General features: G+C 44.5%; 1 non-coding gene across 1 annotated transcript; it reads left to right on the top strand.

Moving 5' to 3' along the window:
• The first annotated feature begins 22,664 nt into the window (after positions 1 to 22,664).
• On the top strand, positions 22,665 to 22,771 carry LOC132510547 (U6 spliceosomal RNA). Its single transcript, XR_009537350.1, has one exon. It is a non-coding gene; the product is annotated as a U6 spliceosomal RNA (small nuclear RNA).
• Positions 22,772 to 24,207: the final 1,436 nt, after the last annotated feature.

Here is a 24,207-nt window from a genome sequence, read left to right as displayed (position 1 = left end):
CCCATTTGAGGAGGACACAAATATTCCGTCCATACACACCCACAAGCAATTTCTCCTGTTACTGTTAGCATCTTAAATATGTACGGCACATTTGTTACAACTAATGAACGGACACATATACCTAAAGCCTATACTGTACTCAGATTTCCTTAGTCTCTCCTAATGTCCTTTTTCATTCCAGGATCCCATCCAGGATTTACTTGCCATGTTTCCTTAGGCTCCTCTTGGCTATGATAGTTTCTCAGACTTCCCTTGTTTTTAACGACCTTGAGAGTTCTGAGAACTGGTCACGTATATTATACAATGACCATCAATTGGGATTTGCCTCTAGTTTTTCTCGTGATTAAACTGAGGTTATGGGATGGGGGTTGGGCTCCTCTAGAAGTGGCAGCAGCTAGTAGGTGGGGAAAAAGCAAGAACTGGGCCTTCCCTTAAGGGAAGGAGCTTGTCTGGTTCCTACAGACCCTCCTGGTACTGGCTGATTTCCCAGACCAGCAGAGAAGAGGAAAACGGATGCAGCCAGGCTGGGGGTCCCCCAGGGCAATGTCCACCCCCAGGCTTCCTTCCTAAATGACTCAAGTTCATGGCCTTAAGTTGATTATTAATAACAATGACTGGCATGTGTGCAGCCCTTCAGAGCTTACAAAGGATTCTTATTAATAACAAAATGAATCACTAGAAAAGCTGCCCCAGTGCCGGGCATTGAGGTAAAGCACAATTTTTCGTAACCCTGGAGGAGGCTGATATCATGCCCATTTCACAGATGAGAAACAGGCTTACTGAGGCTAAGTGACTTGTCCAGTCATTAGGCTGAGAAGTGAGAAAATGGAGATTCAAACCCAGAGCGGACCTGACTCAGTTCCAGCCTTCCTCTATCACACTGCTGACCACCCACATTAACCTACAACCACTGTTCTCATTTATACAAATGAAGAAACCGAGTCTCACAGAGGAGAGGTGCCCGGCCCACAGTGGCCCAGCCCAGCATTACTGATGGACCTGGACAGAGCCCAGGTGTCCTGATCTACCCAGGGTCAGGGGTATGGCCTGAGGGGCACTTTGCACGCAGCCCAGCCAGGTGGCATTCATAGGGAAGGCATGTGTGGGTGGAGCCTTGCTGGGGCCCTGCTGGGTTGGTGGTCCTCACTTGGTGGAACACTCACTTCCCACTCTCAGGTCCTGTCCCTCTGCTCCCTGCAAGGCTGCCCAGGTGTGGCCGGTGTTCCCAGCCACTCCTGAGCAGGAAAGGGACCAGAAAGGACCTCCATGATCGCTCCTCCCTGGACCCCAGACAGCCTGGGAGCTTCAGTCCACGGCTGCTTCCTCAGCACAGCCAAACCTGGCACAGAGGAACACTCACACAATACTGAGGCCTGAATAAGTCCAGTGCCCACGGGCTGGAATGCCATCCTCACTGGCCCTGGTGTGCCACCGATGATCTTGCTTTCTTCCCAGAGATGGAACACTCACTTCCCACTCTCAGGGCACCTGCCTCTGTTTTTGGACGGTCCTATCTCTTAATTTACAGGTTTCCCTTTAACTAAACCAAAACATCCTCCCTTGGCTTTAGTTCAACCCTCTGCGGACACACACAACAAGAAAGCCTTTTTCTCTTCTTTTAACGCTCAGCTGGGTGCCCCAACTTCACCCCCGGCAGCCCCAGCTTCACCTCCAGCCCCGCCTTCCCCAGGGCCCCGCCTTCCCCCGTCCTCCCTCCCTAATGCACTGCCACCTCCCTCCTTTCCCTCCTGTTCCCCGTTCCAGGTTGAATTGCATCCCCCCACAATTGATATGGTGACTTCCTAACCACCAGTACCTCAGAGTGTGATCTTACTTGGGAATAGGGTCATCACCAGATACAATTACTTAAGATGAAATCATTAGGGTGGGTTCTAATCCAATGTGGCTGGTGCCGTTATAAAAAGAGGAAATTTGGACACAGAGGTGAACACACATAGAGGGAAGGTGATGTGAAGATTCACAAGGAGAGGACACCAATCTGTGAGCCAAGGAGAGAGGCCTGGAGCAGGTGCTTCCTCTCAGCCCTTAGAAGGAACCAACCCTGCTGACGCCTTGGTCTCAGACTTCCAGTCTCCAGAACTGGAATACATTTCTGTTGTTTAGGTACCCAGTCTGTGGTCCTTCGTTTTGGCAGCCCCAGAAAACAAGCACACCCCCTGTCATTCATCCATTCAAAAATACTGAGCCCCTGACAGCTGCTAGGGATAAAGCAGTGAAGATTAACAGAAGGGACAGAGGACAGGTAACAGGAAGGGGTTGCCTTCAAGAGGCTTACACTTCATGGGGCTTCCACAGGCCGGTAATAAATACCTTCAGATGAAATCATTCCACACTGATAAGAGCTCTGAAGGAAACAAAACGCGGGCTGTTCTGGCTCTTCGTCAACTCCCTTCCCATCGGCCTTTTCGTCTCTTTTGAGCAAAGAGCTGAGGCCTCTCTCTACCTACGAAGGCCTTTGCCCTACGCTGCCGTGCTCCCCCAGCCTGCCCAGCCATTCTCCAGCCCACCTCCGGAGAAACCCTTGAGAGCGTACTCCCCACTCCTGGCACCTCCAGCTCTCCTGCGCTCCCGAATCTCCAAGACTGCAGCGTCCTCCCACAGCCCACAGACTGCTCTTCAGCCGTCCCCACATCCTTGCCACCGCCCACCTTCCCGCAGCCTCTGCTGCCTTCCTGGACTCACGTCCTCTCTCTCGGCTGCCAGGAGCCTGCCCTGTCCCCCTGCTCTTCTCCTTTGCTGCCTCCTCTCCCTGCTCCCACTTCTTTTCTTTAACTTTTCCATTTGGAAGACTTTCAAGCCTACAGAAAAGTTGCGAGAACAGTACAGTGAATACCCTTATATCTTTCATCTATTGGTTTTCACCAATTGTTAACATTTTGCCACTTTGCTTTATCTCTACGTGTGTATACTTACTATTATTATTTGCTGAACCATTGGAGAGAAAGTTAGAGCCATCATGACTCATCACCCTGAAATACTTCAGCTGTATCTCCTAAGAGCAGGACGATCTCTTATGTAGTTACAATTTAAATATTAATTAAGGGAATTTTATATTGACACTTTATTATCAAATGTACAGTCGAATTTAAATTTCATCAATTGCTTTAATTCATGTCCTTTGAAGCATTTTTTTTTTTCCTGAACCAATAGCCAACCTAGAATCTCACATTGCACTGAGTTGTCATGTCCTTCTCTCCTTCAGAGTGTTACCAACTCCGAGGGCTGCCCGCTCTCAGCGAGAACTCTCCGACTTCAGTCATCACCTCTGTGTGGATGCCTCTGGGTTTGCATCTGCTCCATGATTTCCCGCCCTGCTTTGCCCCCCTTTCTATCTCATGGCTGTTCACTGCTCCCTGCACTGCCAGCTCCCTGGGGCAGGGATCCAAGTTCATCGCGTTTTCCCTGGTGCCAGGCCCAAAGCTTGAGGAGCACATCAGGGAAGAATGGGAGAAACACCCACCCAGAGTCAGCCAGACCTGGATTTAAACTGGTGCCCCACCAGCCTCTGCTGTCGTGCCCTTCGTCAGGTTATTTAACAGTTGCTCTGAGCAGATAATACAGCCTACCCTGCAGGGCTACTATGAGTACTTACTTAGGTACTGGCTCATAGTAGCTTGGAAGGAAGGCAGGAAATAAAAACAGGGAGGGAGGATGGGAGGGGGTGGGGAAGACGAAGGATGTCCAGTAGAGCTCAAACCTGGAAAGGCAATGGAGTGCCAACCTAGACTCCCGGACTCACCCCACCCCACCCCCAGGGCTCTAAGCAGCCTGACACTCCCAAGCTTGCTGGACAGAGAGCCTCACATGAAGGAAAGCACATTTAGTGACAGAAGAAATCAAGCTGGGGGCTTCCCTGGTGGCGCAGTGGTTGAGAGGCTGCCTACCGATGCAGGCGACGCGGGTTCGTGCCCCGGTCCGGGAGGATCTCACGTACCGCGGAGCGGCTGCACCCGTGGGCCATGGCCGCTGGGCCTGCGCGTCCGGAGCCTGTGCTCCGCAACGGGAGAGGTCACAGCAGTGAGAGGCCCGCGTACCGCAAAAAAAAAAAAAAAAAAAAAATCAAGCTGGTCTGGAGCTGGCTCCCAAGATGAAGTGAGATTCAAGCACCTTTGAATTCTTGACCGAACACTTGACGAACGTGATAACCTGCCCATAAATCAGCACAGCTAGGGAACACTGCCCACCTGCACGCGGAAGAAACTAGCGACCTGGGATCCCATGGCCCAGGACCCTCCAAAACCTCCAAACCCTCTAAACCCGGGCTGCAGGCTCAGGGGCCAAGGCTTCCGGCGGTAGGAAGGACCAGCTGTCCCAGGAACGCGTTTGTTAATATCAGATTCCTGGGCAACAGCTGGACTGAATTTAGCTGCGGAACATTGACAACGAGGCCTGGCCGCCAGCCAGCACCCCGCAGGAGACCTGAGCCTGCCATTCCCTTTTCCACGGAGATAGAGTTGCTGAGGACTTGCCCTGGCCCACCCAGCCCCCTTGTGCCTTCCAAGCAGCCCAGGGAAGGAGAGGGAGCTACCAGCAGTTGCTGGGAGCCCAACCTTGGTCTCCTGCAGACTGGTCTCCTTGCCTGCCTCCCAGGTTTTCCCAAACACTGAAGTGATTGCCACAGCTCTCTGCATGGATTTGGGGGCTTCCGGGGGTAACACCTCCACCCAGTGCAAAGGGACACACATATACTCATGCTCCCCAAACACACACACACACACACACAGGTGCACGTATGCACACCATGTTGCTCTCTGGCATTGGACTTCCATCATGCCCTGCACCTGGAAGTCCCATTTTCTCAGAACAGGCAGATCATCTAGCAGGCAGATCATTCGTTGTCCAGAGAGGGGAAGGAACTTGGCAAAGGTCAACCAGCAAAGCAGGTCCCCATGCCAGTGTACTCCACTGTAAATAAATAATATTTATTAACGATAATAGTAACATTATGTTTACTGGGTGCCTAAATCAACCAAATCTCCTGATGGGTATTTGAAATATAGTCATTCTTTTAAATTAATCCTCAAAATAACTGGAGGCTTGGTGAGGTTAAATATTTCTCCCAAAGCCGCATACTTTTAAAAAGTGACAAAGCTGGGAATCAAATTCAGGGCTGCCTGACATCAAATGATAGGATTCCCTCCACTGCAGGTCTGATGTCTGGAATTCCACCAGTTAGCCTTCCCAGGCCCTGTGAATAAATGTAAATGGCCCTGGAAAGGTCCTGCCTTAAGCCATCTCCTGCCAGGAGGGGGCGCAGGAGGGAAGGACACCAGAATAGGGTGTGGCACCTCCCACAAGGAGGTGAAAGGCTGTAAGAGACACTTTCTAGCCTTCCCAGCTTGTCGGCCTCAGAGATGTAAGGTGGAGGTGGAGCCTCCTCAGAATGCCTTCCTGGGAAGAGATCTCTTCTGTGGGAGGAGAGTTTTCCAGCTGTGCTGCTCTGGGGCGGTGGGGAAGGGAAGTGGGGCTCTAGGCACTGTGAGTGGAGTAGGTAGATGAAATCTTCCTGAGGCAGTTTGGTCATTTAGATCAAAAGTAAGTGTGCTTACTTTATGACCCAGTCTTACAGTCCCGACCTCCTTGCTAAGCTTAGAGCACTGGGTACACTGAATGCTCAATAAATAAGTCAAAAAGATATGTAGAGATTGCTCCCAAAAATGTATCTGTCTAGGGGTTATGAGTGACTTTCCTGTTCCCAGTATTTGTCCTCATCTTTTCTTCTTGTGGTTTTTTGTTCTTTAAGTAAACATATATAAAGCCATTGTTCTAGTCTCTCTGACATTCATCCCCCCTTTTTTCGATAGCTACAACCCTGGTTTCCCTTCCACTCAATCAGTCCATGTATTCCAGGCAGGGTGGGCACGTGACCTAGGCATGGCCAATCAGAATCCTCTCACTTGGCCACAGTGATTGGTACATGGATGAGCACATGACTCAAACCAGGCCAATGGGATTCAGTTCTGAGACTTTCCTTGGAACTATTGGGAAAGAGACACTCCTTTTCACGGTTGTTATGCAGCTAGCAGGAGGTGAGCCTGGTGCTGTCGGCAGCCATCCTGCTGCTCGTTCTGGTGGGGGGGTGCCCTCCTCCTCATTATGAGGGATGGTGTATGAAGTGGGAGCTGAATTCTTCCTGACTCAACCGTAGCATTGGAAGATCTACCATCATTGTTCCTTTGGCTCATATAGGCCTTCTAGACTCAAAATGGCAATGCCCTTGGGAAACATTATATGGGTTGGTAACTAAAATAGACCAGAATCCTCCCATTTGGGCCTGCTTGCTGTGGGGCATGATGAAAATAACACCAAGGCAGTCAGTGAGGTCAGCAAGATCAGGGATCGATGGACAGCATCCAATTTCTTCTGTCCATCCCCTGTAACTCCTTGAGCATACGAAAAAATTCCCCTGGGTGGGAGGGGGTGGGAAGGTCACATGAGGCTCAGAACGCTTAAAGAAAGTAGAGAGAAAATGTGAGATTGTGGTATAAAAAGTGGGTTGAATGAGAAAAAAATCTTGCTGGGCCTGAAGAACTAAAAATACACCGACTGACTTCAAGAGAGTCTTCATCCATGTTAGGAGCCAGAGGTTTTGCTCCTTGCTGTAAGTGGGAAGTAGTTGTGCTTCTGCGTTGGGCAACCACCAGAAGTAAACAGGAGAAGCGAAATGTGCTTCTGAATCCATTTGCTTTAGGTTTTACTTATGGATGTGGCAAAAGTCACAGGGAGACAGAAACGGGGGTGGGGTTGGGGGGAAACACACCAGTTTCCATCCCCCTCCATGGTCACTCTCAGCCATCAAACCGTCAACCAGGGGCTTCCCTGGTGGCGCAGTGGTTAAGAATCCGCCTGCCAATGCAGGGGACACGGGTTTGATCCCTGGTCTGGGAAGATCCCACATGCCGCGGAGCAACTAAGCCCCTGCACCACGACTACTGAGCCTGCACTCTAGACCCCAAGAGCCACAACTACTGAAGCCCACGCACCTAGAGCTCGTGCTCCGCAACAAGAGAAGCCACCGCAATGAGAAGCCCGCGCACCACGACAAAGAGTAGCCCCCGCTCCCCGCTACTAGAGAAAGCCCAGTGAAGACCCAACACAGCCAAATATAAATAAAGAAAAAAACAAATTAATCTAAAAAAATGTAAAATAAAAAACAAAAAAAAACAGTCAACCCGCTGCTGAAACCACAGGGCATCTAATGAAAGTGTGTCTGTTTTTTGGGTTTTTTCTTTTTCCTTCTGAATTGGAGTTGCAGCTTGTAAGAAGTTGGGACTGTGGATTCATTAAAAATCAATCTGTTAAAAGCCTTGCATTATAGGCCTTTCATAGTCCTTTGCAGAGGGAAAGTGCCTTCTTCAGGAAAATAGATTGCCCAGGAGCCTACATTTCTGCTCTGATATTTGCAAAGTTCTGTCTTTAATGACCACGTACATCAGTCCCACTGGTTTGGAGCTGAGATCTGAATTTATGAGACAGGTCTTTGCTGCTCAACATGCTCTTTTTTTATTCTTGTGCAAAGCTCTTAAAGGGAGGTAGAGTTTATTTTTGAGTTAGGATACTCCTCACTTTTTCTCCACTATGAAAAACATTCTGCTAGTCATGGGCCTGAATAATTATAAATGTGTGACTTTAGTTAAGAATGTGCTTTTTATTTTTCTTAGAAGCTTTCTTACTTCGAAGCTAGTTCTCAGTGTCTGACACCAAGTTGGCAGAGATCAGCAGGAAAGGAAGGCCATTTAAATTGGCAACCTGCCTGGAAATGAGAGAGAGAAAAAGTTCTTCCTTACTAGAGTCGCTAGCTTAGCCAAGGCTACAAAGAAAGAAATATTCTTATGCCACTTTTTTTCCTTTTCTCTTACCAAAGTAACACGAACATATTAAAAAAAAATCAAGTGATACAGAAGGGCTAATAATGAAAAGCAATTGTTTCTTTGTTTTGCTCCTAAGAAGGAATCACTTTCAAGTCTGTCTTTCAGTGGATCCTTCCATATCTCCAACACTTCACTTACATAGCTGTCTCTGTTCTTGTTTTTGTTTTGTTTTTTATTGACGTATAATTCACATGGAACAAAATTCATCGTTTTAAATAGTGCAGTGCTGTGATTATTTTTTTGTATATGTGCAACGTTGTGTGGCCATCACCACTACCTGATTCTAGAACATTTTTATCCCCCCCACCCCCCAAAAAAAACCACCCATATTCATTAGCAGTCATTCCCCCTTGCTCTTCCCCCCAACTCCTGACAATTACTTATCTATCTTATGTTTCTCCAGATTTGACTCATCTGGACATTTCATATAAAGAGAATCACACAATATGTGACCTTTTGTTATCTGACTTCTTTCACTTAGCAAAATGTTTTCAAGGTTCATCCATATTGTAATATGTATAAGTATTTCATTCTTTTTTATGGCTGAATAATATTCCATTGTATGGACATACCATTCTTTGTTTATCAGTTAATCAGTCGATGATGAACATTTGGTTTGTTTCCTCTTTGGGGCTATTATGAATAATGTTGCTATGAACATTCAAGTACAAGGGTTTGTATGGACATATGTTTTCAATTCTTTTGGGTATATATAACTATTTTTGATTTATCCCTTTAGACTTCCTGTTATGCGAGATGAGTATTTAGCTTGTTTATACCACTCTCTCTCCTCCCCTGCCCCATCTCACCAGTATAGTATTATACATTTTTACTTTCTCTCTTCATTACATTTGTAACTCTAGCAGTTGTGATTGCTCTTCCCTCAAATAATAGAAACCTGACTACAGTGGCTTAAACACATAGGGAGATATTTTTCTCACTTAATCAATCCAGTTTATTGCTAGTTCAGCTGCCAAAAACCACCCGCAAGGGCCCAGGTTCTCTTTTGCTTTCCTCTCTGCTGTCCTTAATAGACTAGTCGTCTCCTTTTGAATACAAGATGGCTGCTGCAACTCCAGACCTCACATCTGCATACAAAGAAGGAATAAGACAATGGGCAAGAAACAGAAGCTGTGTTGGTTGCCCTTTATCTAGAAAGCATAAGATTTCTTAGACCTCCTCTCACCAGCAAACTCCTACTTAAATCTCATTGGCCAGAACTATGCCACAAGGTCACATCTAGCTGCCAGGGAGCTGGAGAAACCTGTAAGAAATAGGATTGACATCACTGGCTTAGATCAGTGGTTCTTAAACCTGGTTGCATATTAGAATCTTCTAGGGATATTTTAAGATGTAGTGATGTGTATGTGATCTTACCCTAGTCCAGTGTTTCTCAACCAGCTGTGATTTTGTCTCCCACAGGACTTTTGGCAATGTCTGGAGATATTTCTTATTGTCACGAATAGGGGTGGGGTGTTCCTGGCATTTTGTGGGTAAAGGCTAGGATACTGCCAAATATCCTACAATGCATAGGACAGCCCCTCACAGCAAAGACTTATCCAGTCCAAAATGCCAATAGTGTCAAGACTGAGAAACGGTGCCCGTTCTGTTACTAAGAGGCAGAGAGGAGTGGATATTGGTTAGGTATTATGTCTGCCCCAGTAATTTAGTCATATACTGACATCTTTACTTCTAATTCCATTAATTATGCAGTGTCTTTTGGCTCCTTCTTTTTGGTTTGTTCCTTTCTTTTAATATTTATTTATTTATTTTGGCTGCGCTGGGTCTTAGCTGCGGCACGTGGGATCATTTTTAGTTGCGGCCTGCGGACTTCTTAGCTGTGGCATGCATGAGGGATCTACCTGATCAGGAATCAAACCTGGGCCCCCTGCCCTGGGAACGAGGAGCTTTACCCGCTGCACCACCAGGGAAGTCCTTTTTGGCTCCTACTTTTTTTTGTTGTTGTTTTCTTTGCGGTACACGGGCCTCTCACTGTTGTGGCCTCTCCCGTTGCGGAGCACAGGCTCCGGACGCGCAGGCTCAGCGGCCATGGCTCACGGGCCCAGCCGCTCTGCCGCATGTGGGATCCTCCCGGACCGGGGCACGAACCCGCGTCCACTGCATCGGCAGGCGGACTCTCAACCACTGCGCCACCAGGGAAGCCCCTTGGCTCCTTCTTTGTGAGATGAAGTTAGCCCCCTCACTTTGAATTCTTCTCCCTTCTGCCTTTCACCTTCTACAATTTGAACTTTTACACTGACAAAATTAACAGTATTTATTTTCTTTCTTATAGTCAAAGTTATATCTGTATGTTGTCTAACTGTAGATTCTAAACGTTGAAATTTAATAAACAGGATATATATTTTGACAATATGAAAGTTTAATGCAGAGCCAAGAAATGTTTTATAATAACTTTTTTCCTCTATCAGATTTTTGTTTTCCTGGAATATGTAGTTTCACTTTTTCCCCTTGCACTATTTAACTTAGGCCATTTTAAAGGGTTGTTCATATAACCCCATTTCTATCTGGTATAAAAAATGAGCAAGGAAGAGATAAGCACTAAAACTGACCAAATTCCTTGAGAACTGAAAGCTTTCACAATCACCCTCAACTTCCAATTCGATAAAAAAATGAGAAATCCATTTAATGTGAACTTGGGGATACAGAATTGAATGCTAATATTATAATCCTATGTACCTTACATTTAATAAGTATTCGGTGAATGTTGTTAAATATTTGCTTCTGTTTGGAATAGTGTTACTGGATGCTTCTAATTGAAATAGAAGAAAAATCTCTCAGTGATGCATTTGTCAGGTACAATAACACATGATTTTTTATATTGTGCAAGGGTGACCTAAGGATATAGCAGTGGATTAGCTAGCAATGTAACAACTGTAAACATTTTTATCTGCAGTGGATATTTGTCAGTATTGACTGCTGTACAGCTGAAGAACTTTCAAGTGAAATTATGTTCAGACTCCTGTGACCAGGAAGCAAACTGCTTACTGTTGTGAGCGTCTGCAACAGGCACGTGCTGTGACCTCCAGGCTGCTGAACATCTACCCTGATTGCAATTCCACATGGGATTTCCTTCTAGATTTCAGTGGTAATTGAAATAACTTTATGATATGCTTCCAAGAGCCCTACACGGGAGTGTAGCTGAATACTTGGATTCCTGGAAGCTGTGTAATTCAACCTACCCTATAGGTAGTACAATATCATATTTCCACAGATTATTTTTGTATGTAGTACAGTTGTATTTTTTTGTTACTATTGGTTGGCTAATTTTTATTAAGATAAAATTTACATACAGTGAAACACACAAATGTTAAGTACCATTCAAGGGGTTTTGACAAATGCATACATCTGTGTAATCAACATCTTAATTGGTTAATTTTCCCTTTGGGGAATTTAGGGTAAATATTACTTTGAGATAACGCCCAAAGAGCTCTGAAGAAGATTTTTTTTTCCTTTTGCTTTCTAGGAAAGTTTTTTTTAATTGTGGTAAAATATACAGAATATAAATATTAGTGACATTTATTACATTCATAATGTTGTGCAATCATCACCACTATATATTTCTAGATCATTTGCATCACCAAAAAGAAAAACTGATACACGTTAAGCAGTTACTTCTTATTTCCCCCTCCCCCAGGCCCTTGGCAACCACTAATCTACTTTCTGTCTCTATGGATTTCCCTCTTCTGTATGTTTCATATAAATTGAATGGCACAGTATATAGTCTTTTTTATCTGGCATCTTTTTAAACAATTAACATAAGGGGAATTCTCTGGCAGTCCAGTGGTTAGAACTCCACGTTTTAACTGCCAAGGGTCCGGAGTGCAATCCCTGGTCAAGGAACTAGCATCCCACAAGCCTCGTAGCGTGGGCAAATACTATTACTACTACTACTACTAATAATAATAATAAAATGAAATTTGCGTTTTGGTTTCTAAGGTCATCCATTTTGTAACATGTATCAGCATTTCATTTCTTTTTATGCCCGAATAATATTCCATTGTGTATATATACACCACAATTTGTTTACCCATCCATCTGTTGATGGACATCTGGGCTGTTAACACACTTTGGCTATTATGAATAGGGCTGCCATGAGCATTTGTGTACAAAGTTTGTTTGAACACTTGTTTTCAATTCTGAAAAAAATATTTTACTTGTCCCCCAAATAGCCCAGATCTGATAAATATGAGTCGCGCTGGGACGATGCTACTTTGTTCTCTCACTGCCTGTTACTTCCACTCAAATGAAAGACAATAAAACAAAGGGCTTCCCTGGTGGCGCAGTGGTTGAGAGTCCGCCTGCCAACGCAGGGGACACGGGTTCGAGCCCTGGTCTGGGAAGATCCCACGTGCCGCGGAGCAACTAAGCCTGTGCGCCACAACTACTGAGACTGCGCTCTAGAGCCTGCGAGCCACAACTACTGAAGCCCACGAACCTAGAGCCCGTGCTCCGCAACAAGAGAAGCCACCGTGATGACAAGCCTGCACACCACAAAGAAGAGTAGCCCCTGCTTGTTGCAATCAGAGAAAGCCCGCGCACAGCAACGAAGCCCCAACGCAGCCAAAAAGAAAATTAAATAAATAAATTTTAAAAACACAAATGTTAAAATAAAAAGAAAGCAAAAAGAGCAAGTCAGTGGTGAAACCACCAAGGAAGAAAAGTTCCAGAGTCGTCATGCTGTTTGGTGGGATTTTTGACAACACCCGTGGCCAGTGCACAGGAATATGAAAGTGACAGAAATGGAGAACAGAAAGGAGGCATTGGTGTGTTTTTAGTTATCAAAATCACAAGCTTTTCTAACATTTTGTGTGAAAGGTTTTGATTCCCACGCCTGTGTCCAAAGGGGATTGTTGTTTGAACCACATGACTTCTTAGGAAAAACGGTAAAAGTGATCATTACTCAGCAAGCAGTCCTGAAAGTGGTTAATCTTGCACTGCAGTGTGCAGACATTAGGAAAGAGGCATGGAATGGGAGTGAAAATTTGACCAACCCAGTAATAGTGTTACCCAACGTGTGTGTACCCTGCAAGTTGAGAAGCCCACAAAGTTCCCACTGCCCTCTAGCCTTCCAACCCAAAGTGATTCCCCCACCCTTGGCATCCAAGCAATTCGAGAGCTCTGAGATCGGGGAAATCCCGAGCACAATGCCCCCGTCTGGCCAGTACAAACAGTGGTGGGAGCTGGGCACTAGCTGAAGACCAGCAGCAGATCAGCCCAGCGTGCCCCAGGGCGAAAGGCCCCAGGAACGTGGTGCAGACTCGGCCAGGCGTTTTCTTCCGTTCCTGTACGCCCAGCTCACCAGAAACGGTCTGCTTTCACCTGTGACTGCCTCGGGATAAACCAATTCCTCTACAATCTGCTACTGACTGTGATCTTGGTCGAGTTAGTTAATACATCTCAGCTTACGTTTCCTCTGTAAAATGGTGTTCATCAAAGGGCCTACAATTTAGGATTCAGAGAATTGAGTTAGTCCATATAAAGCACTTAGTAGAGTTTCAGGAAGATCAGCAGTGAAAAAAAAATAATAGCAAGTATTATTCTGCTGACAGAACGAGGAGAGCACAGCAGCACTACAGATGTGATATACACTGCCCGGGCACCTGAGCCTCCCCTAAGGGCCTGCGCATGGGGGCAGGGTGGTGAGAAGGAAAAGTGTATCCATATCCCCAGACACCATGGACCAAGAGAAGCCATCTCTGCACCTTGGCTGCTAGCTATACACCCACACTCTGTCCTGAAAACCACTGTGGTTCAGCCTGGGTAAAAGTGTTCCAGCTGATTAAAGGCCTTGTGATTGTACTAATTCTGCAGGTATGTTTAAATATTTGAAACTTTCTCTTGTACACTCATTCATTCATTCAATAACCATTTACTGATCACCTCCTGTGTGCCAGCAATTGTTCTAGAACCTGGAGATACAGCAACAAATAAGACAGAAAAGGATTTATGCTCTCGTGGAGCTCTCGTTCCGAAGGGCTTTGCCACATAATGCCTGAGTCCTTAACTTCTTGTCACTGAACTTTTCTATGCTTCGGTTTCCTAATCTATAAAATAGAGATAATAATTGCTACTTCATAAAGTTGTCATGAGGCTTTTTTCTTTTTGGTTTGATTGTTTGTTTTTTTTGAGGTATACTTGACATATAATATTATGGACACTTAGATGGTTCCCATATCTTGGTTATTGTAAATAATGCTGCAGTGAACACAGGGGTACAGATATGTCTTGAGTTAGTGTTTTGTTTTCTTTGTATAAATACCCAGAAGTGGAATTCCTGGATCACATGGTAGTTCTATTTTTGAGTTTTTGAGGACCCTCCATACTGTTGTCCATAGTGGCTGCACCAATTTACAATCTCACCAACAGTGCACAAGTGTTCCCTTTTCTCCACGTCCTCGCCAACACTTGTCATTCCTTGTCTTTTTGATAATAGCCGTTCTAACAGGTGGTATCTTATTGTGGGTTTTTTTGTTTTTTGTGGTACGCGGGCCTCTTGCTGTTGTGGCCTCTCCCGTTGCGGAGCACAGGCTCCGGACGCACAGGCTCAGCAGCCATGGCTCACGGGCCCAGCCGCTCCGTGACATGTGGGATCTTCCCGGACCGGGGCACGAACCAGAGTCCCCTGCATCAGCAGGCGGACTCTCAACCACTGCGCCACCAGGGAAGCCCTCATTGTGGTTTTGATTTGCACTTCCCTGATGATTAGTGATGCTGAACATCTTTTCACGTAGTTGTTGGCCATTTGTATGCCATCTTTAGAAATACGTTTATTTAGATCCGCTGCCCAGTTTTTAATCAGGTCGTTTGTTTTTCTTAATGAGTTAATATCATAAAACATTTAGAACAGTGCAAAGCACAGAGTAAGCACTGGGTAAGTGCTAGCTATCACTATTTGGGGGAAGACTGAATGAAAAGCAGGTTTGGGAAAAGATCCGCAGTTTCTTTTGGGTGCATGTTAACTCTGAGATGTCTGTTAAACATCCAAGGGAAGATTGTTGATCAGGAGCTCAGTTATAATACAAGTCTAGATGTCAAGGACAGGTCTGAGTTAGAGATGTAAATCTGGAGGTAACTGGCATAAGAGTTGGTAATTAAAGTCATGAAATTGATTGAGATCACCAAAGGAGTGGAGTTGGAATAGACACATCCTGAGGACTGAGCCCCAGGGCACCCAAAGTTTAGGAGTTGAGGATCTGAGGAGGAATAAACAAAGACGCCTGAAAAGAGGCAGCCAGAGCAGTAGGAGGAAAATTTGGAGAGTGCAGAGTCCTGGAGGCTAAGTGAAGCGAGCTTTGCCGGGAAAAGGGAAGGTCCACTGTGTATGCTCCTGGTGGGTCAGGTGAGATGAGAACTGAGAGGTAGTCATTGAATGTGGCCACAGGAAGGTCACTGGTAACCTTGCAGCAGTTCTGGAATAGTGGAGGCAGATATCATTTTGGAGTATGTTTCAGAGAGGGTGGTAGGACGTGAATTGAAGACCATGAATATAGCATCACTTCTGAAGATATTTCTGTAAAGGGGAACAAAGAAATGAGAGGCAGAAGGGAATATAAAGTCAAGAAACTTCTCTTGTTTGTTTGCCTTTATTTTTGTAATATGGGCTTTGTTTCAGCATATTTGCAGCGATATGCAAATATATTTGAAGTATTCCTTTATGAGATTTTTTTTGGCCACACAGCTCAGCTTGTGAGATCTTAGTTTCCCCAACCAGGAATCAAACCTGGGCACCATAAGTGAAAGCACCGAGTCCTAACCACTGGACTGCCAGGGAATTCTCTCTGAGATTTTAATAAGATAGTTTTATCAATGAAAGGCACAGAACCCTAGGAGAAACTGTCACTGTTCTAGTTATACTGTTCCATGCATTTCTAATACATTGAATAAAGTAGGGAAGTCAACTCAAGGGCTCGATAATATGGGCCTTTTTTGTTTAATAGCTGATGCTACAGAATCATTGGAGAGCCTTGTAACTGATACGTTACATATGTGCAGTTCGATGTGACACATACCATGGTATCTAAAGAGAAGAAGAAAGCTGGTAACCCAGAAGGAAGAGTTAAAAATTAAAAAGTTCTGGGCTTCCCTGGTGGCGCAGTGGTTGAGAGTCCGCCTGCCGATGCAGGGGACGCGGGTTTGTGCCCCGGTCCGGGAAGATCCCACATGCCGCAGAGCAGCTGGGCCCGTGAGCCATGGCCGCTGGGCCTGCGCGTCCGGAGCCTGTGCTCCGCAACGGAAGAGGCCACAGCAGTGAGAGGCCCGCGTACCGCAAAAAAAAAAAAAATTGAAAAGTTCTTATATAAATGATGGGCTTTAGTGAAGCCCATCATTTATATAAGGGCTTTAGTGAAGCTCCTGTACCGTCGATGAAATAAAACTGTGTGGTGTCCATGGAGTCACCCAGTGAGAGCAGGTAACATAACATGGTGTTCACCCCCAGGACCCAGAAATCTAGGCCTCTGGACAAAAAAATGTTGTGGTCATCAAGCCATCAGCCACTGCAGCTGTCTCCCACAGTGTGCCCTGAGGGGATTCAGGATGGAGAAAAACAGGATGCTGGCCCAAAATAGTACGGTGCATATCAAAGGAATAATGAGCCTGGACCCTTGCATCTTCATATACAGAAAAGCACTAAAGTCATTAACTTGAGATGTCTGTTTATTGTGATTAACAGTAATCTTTTGATGTTCAGCTACATGGTTTTTTGTTTGTTTGTTTTTGTTGTTGTTTTGTTTTTTCAGAAAAACTATGTATCCTAGCTCCTCTCTTATCTGGTTGGAACAGTTTCTCAGGGCTCTCTGAGAGGCTGATTCCCAGACTATAGTCCTCAGTAAGATCCCGAATAAAACATAACTCTCAAATTTTAGGTTGTCCATCTTTTTTAAAGTCCACAGGTTTCTGCTGCCATCTTTTACCAAAAGGAACCAGAGCCCTCCTAATGGGGTGGGGGTGGGGAGTGGAGGGGACTTGGGGTAAGACAGTAGCAAGGCTTGTGACATCTTGTAGTAAGGAAACAAGGATGCTTTCAAAGATTTGAGGGTTCTGTGGAGCTAGGAAAGGAGGCCAGCCTGTGGGGAGGACCCCCACTTGGAAGCATAACCATGGAATGAGGAGTTCAGAAGGAAAATTCATAATCTCAGCCTTTTTGAACAGGCTGAGTCTGTAAAAACTCTCACGTCCTGAAAAGGAAATGTTAACATGGTATGTTTTATAAGGTAGTTATAATGCCCATGTGAACTGTCAGCATTGTTTATTAGAGAAAATATTATATATTGATTGAACCAAAGTATGACCAAAAGAAAACTACTCTATTGAGATTTTGTTCAACAAGGAAGGTGCCGGAGTAACTTATTTCCCCCTGTATCTTAATCAGTTTGGACTGCTGTAATGAAAGCACCATAGACCGGGTGACTTCTAAACAATAGAATTTATTTCTCATAGTTCTGGAGGTTGGGAAGTCTGAGATCCGGGTGCCAGAAGATTGAATGTCTGGTGAGGCCCGCTTCCTAGATCATAAACGGCTGTTTTCTCTCTGTGTCCTCACATGGTGGAAGGGGCAAGAGAGCTCTCTGAGGTCCCCATTTTAAGGACACTGCTGACAGAAAAAAAATGCACAACCTAAAAGTTAAGAGTTATGTTTTATTCTGCGGACTTTCTGAGGACTTCAAGCCCTACACACAGCATGTCAGATAACTCTGAGCGACTGTTCCGAACAGGCAACGGGGAGTAGCCAAGATATATAGGAGTTTTGCAGCTAAGACTAGGTAGTAGAAACATCAAAAGATTGCTGTTAAAAAAAATAAAAACAGATATCTCAAGTTAAGGAACTTAGTGCTTTTCTATGTATGTGAAGATGCAAGAATCTGGGCTCATTGAAATCATTCCTTTGATATGCACATCAGCTATCTGGGGCCAGTATCTTGTATTTTCTCATCCTCAGTTTCCTCAGGGCGCACCGTTGGGGGTGGCTGTAATGGCGGGCATTCTGTTTCTTTCCTGAGCTCACCGTTGGCAAGGCTGTAATGTGATGGCTTGATGGCTGCAAAGTCCTTTGTTTAGTGATATGGCAGGCAATATTTTTCATTAACAGCACTAATCCTATTCATGAGGGCTCTGCTGTGATGAGCTATTCACCACCCAAAGGCCTCACTTCCACATACCATCACAGTGGGATTAGGTTTCAACATATGACTTTGGAGGAGACACACACATTCAGTTCATAGTGCCCTGCAAGACTTTTGATCTGTTCAAGTTTGGTTAGGCAGATACTCATAATTTCTGAGCTTGTCTGCTCCAAGTGGTTTTTGACCGGGAGGTAGTGTTGATCAACCTGTTAAACAAAAGTTGTGTTTGACAGTCTGCAAGAACTGTTTTAAACTCAACGTACACACAGTCTTGCCACCTGCCAGTATAGAAACTCAGGGTAACATATCCACCTGCCTTTGTCATGAAGAAAGTAGGTCTTGTTCTTAGTCTAAAGAAATATTTCAACTAGAGACCAAGGACAGAGATGCCTTGTTCCCCCGGTCCACTTGTGTCTTTTATTTGAAACTTTCATTTTAATCACCTACTCCCTGTGCCTGCTTCTGGTCTCAACCTACATTGCAGAAGCCAAGCTCTACTTGTACATCCTTCCTGCTGTCTGATTCCCACAAAAATTGACTTTGCCACCCACTTCATACTTGCTGCAATTAGAGAGAAATTACTCTCACACTTGGACTGACCAATAAGTCACAGGAGGCATTTCTGGAGAATCTAGGAGACTGACACAGATAGAGAAGCATAAGGCAGCTGGGGTCAAGGACCGAAGCTGCCCAAAGCATCTCTCACTCTCAGAACCCCAGCTTCTGCTGCCCTTTTTGACTGGCTGGGGGAATCCAGCTGTGATGTCATAAAAAATAAGTATTGGCCTTTGTCCCTGGTTCCTGCCAACAGCTCCTAACACCCTTGGAAAGTCCAGAGTGATCAATGTCTTTTGTATGCTAATGATATGACTAGTGGCTGGGGGGATGGGGGCTGGTCACCAGAAAGACCAGGCATGATTAGAGCCTTGGAACTTTCAGCCCCACCTCCAGGCCTCCTGGAAGGGGAGAGGGGCTGGAGATTGAGTTAATCACCAATGGTCAATGATTTAATCAATCATGCCTACATGATGGAACCTCCATACAAACCCTAAATAGCAGGGTTTGGAGAGCTTCCACGTTGATGAACACGTCGGAGTGCTAGGAGGGTGGTGCACACCCCCATACCTTGCCCTATGCATCTCTTCCAACTGGCTGTTTCTGAGTTGAATCCTTTCTGATAAACTTCTAATCATAAGTGTTTTCCTGAGTTCTGTGAGTTGGACTAGCGAATTACCAAACTTGAAGAGGGGGTTGTGGGAACCCTCTAAATTTATAACTAGTTGGTCAAAAGTACCAGTGACAACCTGGGACTTGTAACTGGCATCTGAAGTGGGAGCAGTCTTGTGGGACTGAGCCCTTCACTTGTGGGATCTGATGCTGGTTCCAGGTAGATGGTGTCAGAATTGAACTGAATTGTAGGACCCACAGCTGGAAGAATGGTGTGGACAAGACACCACACATTTGGTGTCAGAAGTGTGGTAAGTAAAAATAGCTCAGAGGCCTGACGCAAGAAGAGGAAAGGGAGGAGGAGCAAGGGGAGACCTGGGCAGGACACACGGCGTGGACCGGCGTAGTGTTCAAGTTCAACAGGCAATCTTTCTGTTTAAAAATCCCATACTTAAGAGACAAAGATTGACAATTACTATTTTTACTTTCTGTAAACTCGAGAGGGAAAGCCAAGCCATACCTTCAGGAGGGGATAGCAATTAAGCAAACATGAAGGCTGGATCCAATCATAGAGCAACCAGGCCCAGGACTGGCCCAGGAGTACAAAATAATGGTGTCCTTGCCGAACTGAGGGGAGGAGGAAATGAGGTCACGTGTACAAAACTCCTAGCACAATGCCTGGAACACACAGATTTGTCTATAGTCATCACAGGCACAGGGAAGAAACCTAGTTTCATTTTTCCTTTCTGTTGGAAATGAATGAAACTATTCAATTTTCCTTTCATTTTGCTGTCTGAAAACTGGTTCATTTGAATGAAACCCTGGGCCTAGAATCCAGCAAACAGGGAAGGAGCTGCTTCAGGATAATGAGACACAGATGGAGAAATAGAAAATGATAAAATTTCAACCCACTACTTGGAAATGCAAACACATTTCATGTATTCATGGTCACTGATGTCTTTATTGGAGCTGGAATGTCTAACACATCCAAACAACACATGATTAGTCTCCATAATAGGAACGAAACAAGCTCCCATTGAAGTAATCAGCTGATCACATTGCAGAGGGTGTTCAGTGCTTTTCAACACACGTGGCACTGGGTTGGTCCCCTGGTGCCTTGCGCTAATGCGCACATGGGGCGTCATCCGTCCTGGCACCTGCTGAGTTCAGATGCTTCAGCATCCTTGGTCACCATAGCCTGACACCTCCAGCTACTGGGCTCAGCTCCAGGCCCTTGGGGGATCGGACCTAATTCCCGACTAGGAGAGATAATGGTGAGACTGAAGTGCGTTGGCTGCTTGTTTATTTGATTAAAAAGAAGAAAAAACTCCACTGTTACAGAACAAAGAGTGCAAAGCAAGCCCCTAGACCTGGACCTGTTCCTGGCTCCGTTATTTCACTTACATATTTATAAAGCTTGGCCAATGGGGAAAATCGCACTATTGCTTAGCAACCCAAATTATAGAGAAAATTAGATCTGAAAGAACCATGACAATAAGCAGGATTCTAAAGGGAGATACAGTAAAGAGAAGGATCCAGAATGACTAAGCTCAAGACTGACTCCCCTCTGAGCCTACACTTGGCCCCTAATAATAATCATAGTTAACATGAGTTAAGCATTCTGTGGGTGAGGCACTATACAAAGTATTACACATTCATTATCTCGTTTATTCCTCACAACAACCCCTGGGGTGGGTATAATGATTACCTCCACTTTCTCACAAGAAAACAGAGGCATAGAGAAATAGGTATTGGTCAAGATCACTCAGCCAGAAAGAGTGGGTCCAGAATTGGAACAACAGACCCCCAGTTTTTTGGCATCATGCATACTAACCCAAGAGTGCAGCTCCCTGTGCCTCAAACATCCAAAAATGCAATTTATAGGAAAAGATGTAATTCGGAGGGCTAAATAATCCAGATGGTAAACTCGATTTTTCCCTTCACTGAGACATAGTCATAGATCATTGGAACAAAAATGTTTTTTTCTGCTATTTTTACAAAATGGAGAAAGTATCATTGTTTTTTTTACTGATTATAAAATAAAATACATGCTTATTATAAAATATGCAAATGGTACAGGACTGTAGAAAATGGAACCCTCCCAAATACATGTATATATATAATCCCATTTGTCACAGATGTCAGAGATAATCACTGTTAATCATTTTCTCTCTCTCTCTCTTCCTCTCTCTCTCTCTCTCTATCTCTCTCTCTCTATATATATATATGTACTTTTTTTTTTTTAAGAAATGCAGCAGACTTAAGAAGCAGCCACAACAAATTAGCTTTCACTGAGAAGAAATGGAAACACTGGTTTAATCAAAACAAAAGTAAAAATCTGTTCGGGGGACAAATCTTCCATACAGAAGAATTTCAAGTTAGGCAAGTAAACACTTTTCCCTAATTCTCCATGAATGTGGACCTTAATGCTCCATGAGTGTGGGCTGTTCTTAGAGACCCACTTCCAACGAATATAGTACAGAAAGGGAAAAACACTAACCTTACAGTGGAGAAATCTGACAGACACTACTTTAACTAAATGATCACAGTTAACATCACCAGTAATAATCACGTTGACATCATGTACTGTCTTAATTCAGGCTGTTGTACAAAAACAGAAACACAGACTGTGTGGCTTAAACAGACATTTATTTCTCACAGTTCTGGAGGCTGGAAGTCCAAGATCAAGGTGATGGCAGATGCAGTTCCTGGTGAGAGCTCTCTTCCTAGCTTGCAGACGACCACCTTCTCAATTTGTTCTCACATGGTAGAGAGAGGGTGAGGAAACAAGCTCTCTGTTGTTTAGTCTTACATAGGCACTAATCTCATCATAAGGGCACCTCCCTCATCTAAACCTAATTCCCTCCCAAAGGCCTCACCTCCAAATACCATCACATTGGCGGTTAGGGCTTCAACACATGAATTTGGTGGGGGGGGCGGGGGGTGATACAAGCATTTAGTTCATAACACGTACCCCCTGATATGATGTAATGAGAATGGTACTTTGTGGTCTATTCATGAGAAAACACCAGACAAACCCAAACTGAGAGATCCTTTACAAAATGCCTGACTAGTACTCTTCAAAACTATCAAGGTTGTGAAAAACAAATAATAAAGACTGATAAAATGGTTACAGACGGTGTTACAGACATGACAACTAAACACAATGCAGTACCCTGGATTGGGTATTAGAGCAGAGAAAGGACATCCTGAAAAACCTGAAGAAATCTGAATAAAGTCTGTAGATCACTTAATAGCATTATTTCAATGTTAACTTATTGGTTTTGACAAATGTAAAAAGGTTAGGCAAGATGTAATCAACAGGGGAAACTGGATGAAGGATACATGGGAACTCTATACTATTTTGCAAACTTTTGTAATTAAAAAATTATTTCAAAATAAAAAGTTTACTTAAACATTTTTGTTGTTGTCTGAAGACAGTTAGGACTTAAAGAGCCTGAAAGTGCTCGCTTTGACAGCACATATACTAAAATTGAAATGATACAAAGAAGATTAGCATGGCCCCTGTGCAAGGATGACACGCAAATTCATGAAGCATTCCATATTTTTGTACATATATACAATGGAATATTACTCAGCCATAAAAAGAAACGAAATTGAGTTATTTGTAGCGAGGTGGATGGACCTAGAATCTGTCATACAAACTGAAGTAAGTCAGAAAGAGAAAAATAAATACCGTATGCTAACACATAAATATGGAATCTAAAAAAAAAAAAATGGTTATGAAGAACCTAGAGGCAGAACAGGAATAAAGATGCAGATGTAGAGAATGGACCTGAGGACACGGGGATGGGGAAGCGTAAGCTGGGATGAAGTGAGAGAGTGGCATAGACTAATATATACTACCAAATGTAAAATAGATAGCTAGTGGGAAGCAGCCGCATAGCACAGGGAGATCAGCTCTGTGCTTTGTGACCACCTAAAGGGGTGGGATTGGGAGGGTGGGAGGGAGACGCAAGAGGGAGGAGATATGAGAATAGATGTAGAGGTATAGCTGATTCACTTTGTTATACAGCAGAAACTAACCCAACGTTGTAAAGCAATTATACTCCAATAAAGATGTTTTTTTTAAAAAAAAGAGAGCCTGAGAAAAGAGCGTGCATTGAAGTGAGCCCGGCATTATGCCCAGCTCCACTTTGAGGCATTAACCATAGGGCTAACTAGTGCCATAGGGCTAAGAGGCTCACAGGAGCGTCCCCTTGGCTCTTTACCGATTCATAAGCAGTATTGGGCTCCAATTAGCATCCCAGAAGAGCCACACCCTAGGAATAAAGGTGAAATGGAAATAGCCTGATTCTTCAAAAGACTAAAACTCACTTTCAAACCAACTCAGACTCAGACTGGATTAAGGTAATCTGCATTTATTCAAACTAACTGCTAGAGGCAAACGTAAATCCTCTCTGAAGGAAACTAATACCATGAGAGCCTCAAATTATCTATACAATATTTTTATACACAATGCCTAGCATCCAGTAAAAATTTAAGCGATATGGGGTCTTCCCTGGTGGTGCAGTGGTTGAGAGTCCGCCTGCCGATGCAGGGGACACGGGTTCGTGCCCCGGTCCGGGAAGGTCCCACATGCTGTGGAGCGGCTGGACCCGTGAGCCATGGCTGCTGAGCCTGCGCGTCCAGAGCCTGTGCTCCGCAATGGGAGAGGCCACAACAGTGAGAGGCCCGCATACGCCAAAAAAAAAAAAAAAAATTTAAGGGATATGGTAAAAAGGCCAAACGTATATAAAATTGGAATTTCAGAATGAGACAAAAAGATAGAGAGGGAAAGCAGCAGTATTTGAAGAGAAAATGGCTGAGTGATAAAAGATACCATGTCATAGATCCAAGAAGCTCTATGAATGCCATGAAGAATAAACATAAAGAAAAACACATTTAATTACACCATATTAAAACTGCTGAAAATCAAGGACAAAGGAAACTCTTAAAAGCAGCCAGAGGATAAAAGACACATTACTTTCAAAAGAACAACAGGA

Source organism: Lagenorhynchus albirostris, chromosome 19, assembly GCF_949774975.1.
Source record: "Lagenorhynchus albirostris chromosome 19, mLagAlb1.1, whole genome shotgun sequence".
NCBI lineage: Eukaryota > Metazoa > Chordata > Mammalia > Artiodactyla > Delphinidae > Lagenorhynchus > Lagenorhynchus albirostris.
Note: the sequence above shows the minus strand (reverse complement) of the source record. Positions and strands in the feature narration are given on the sequence as shown.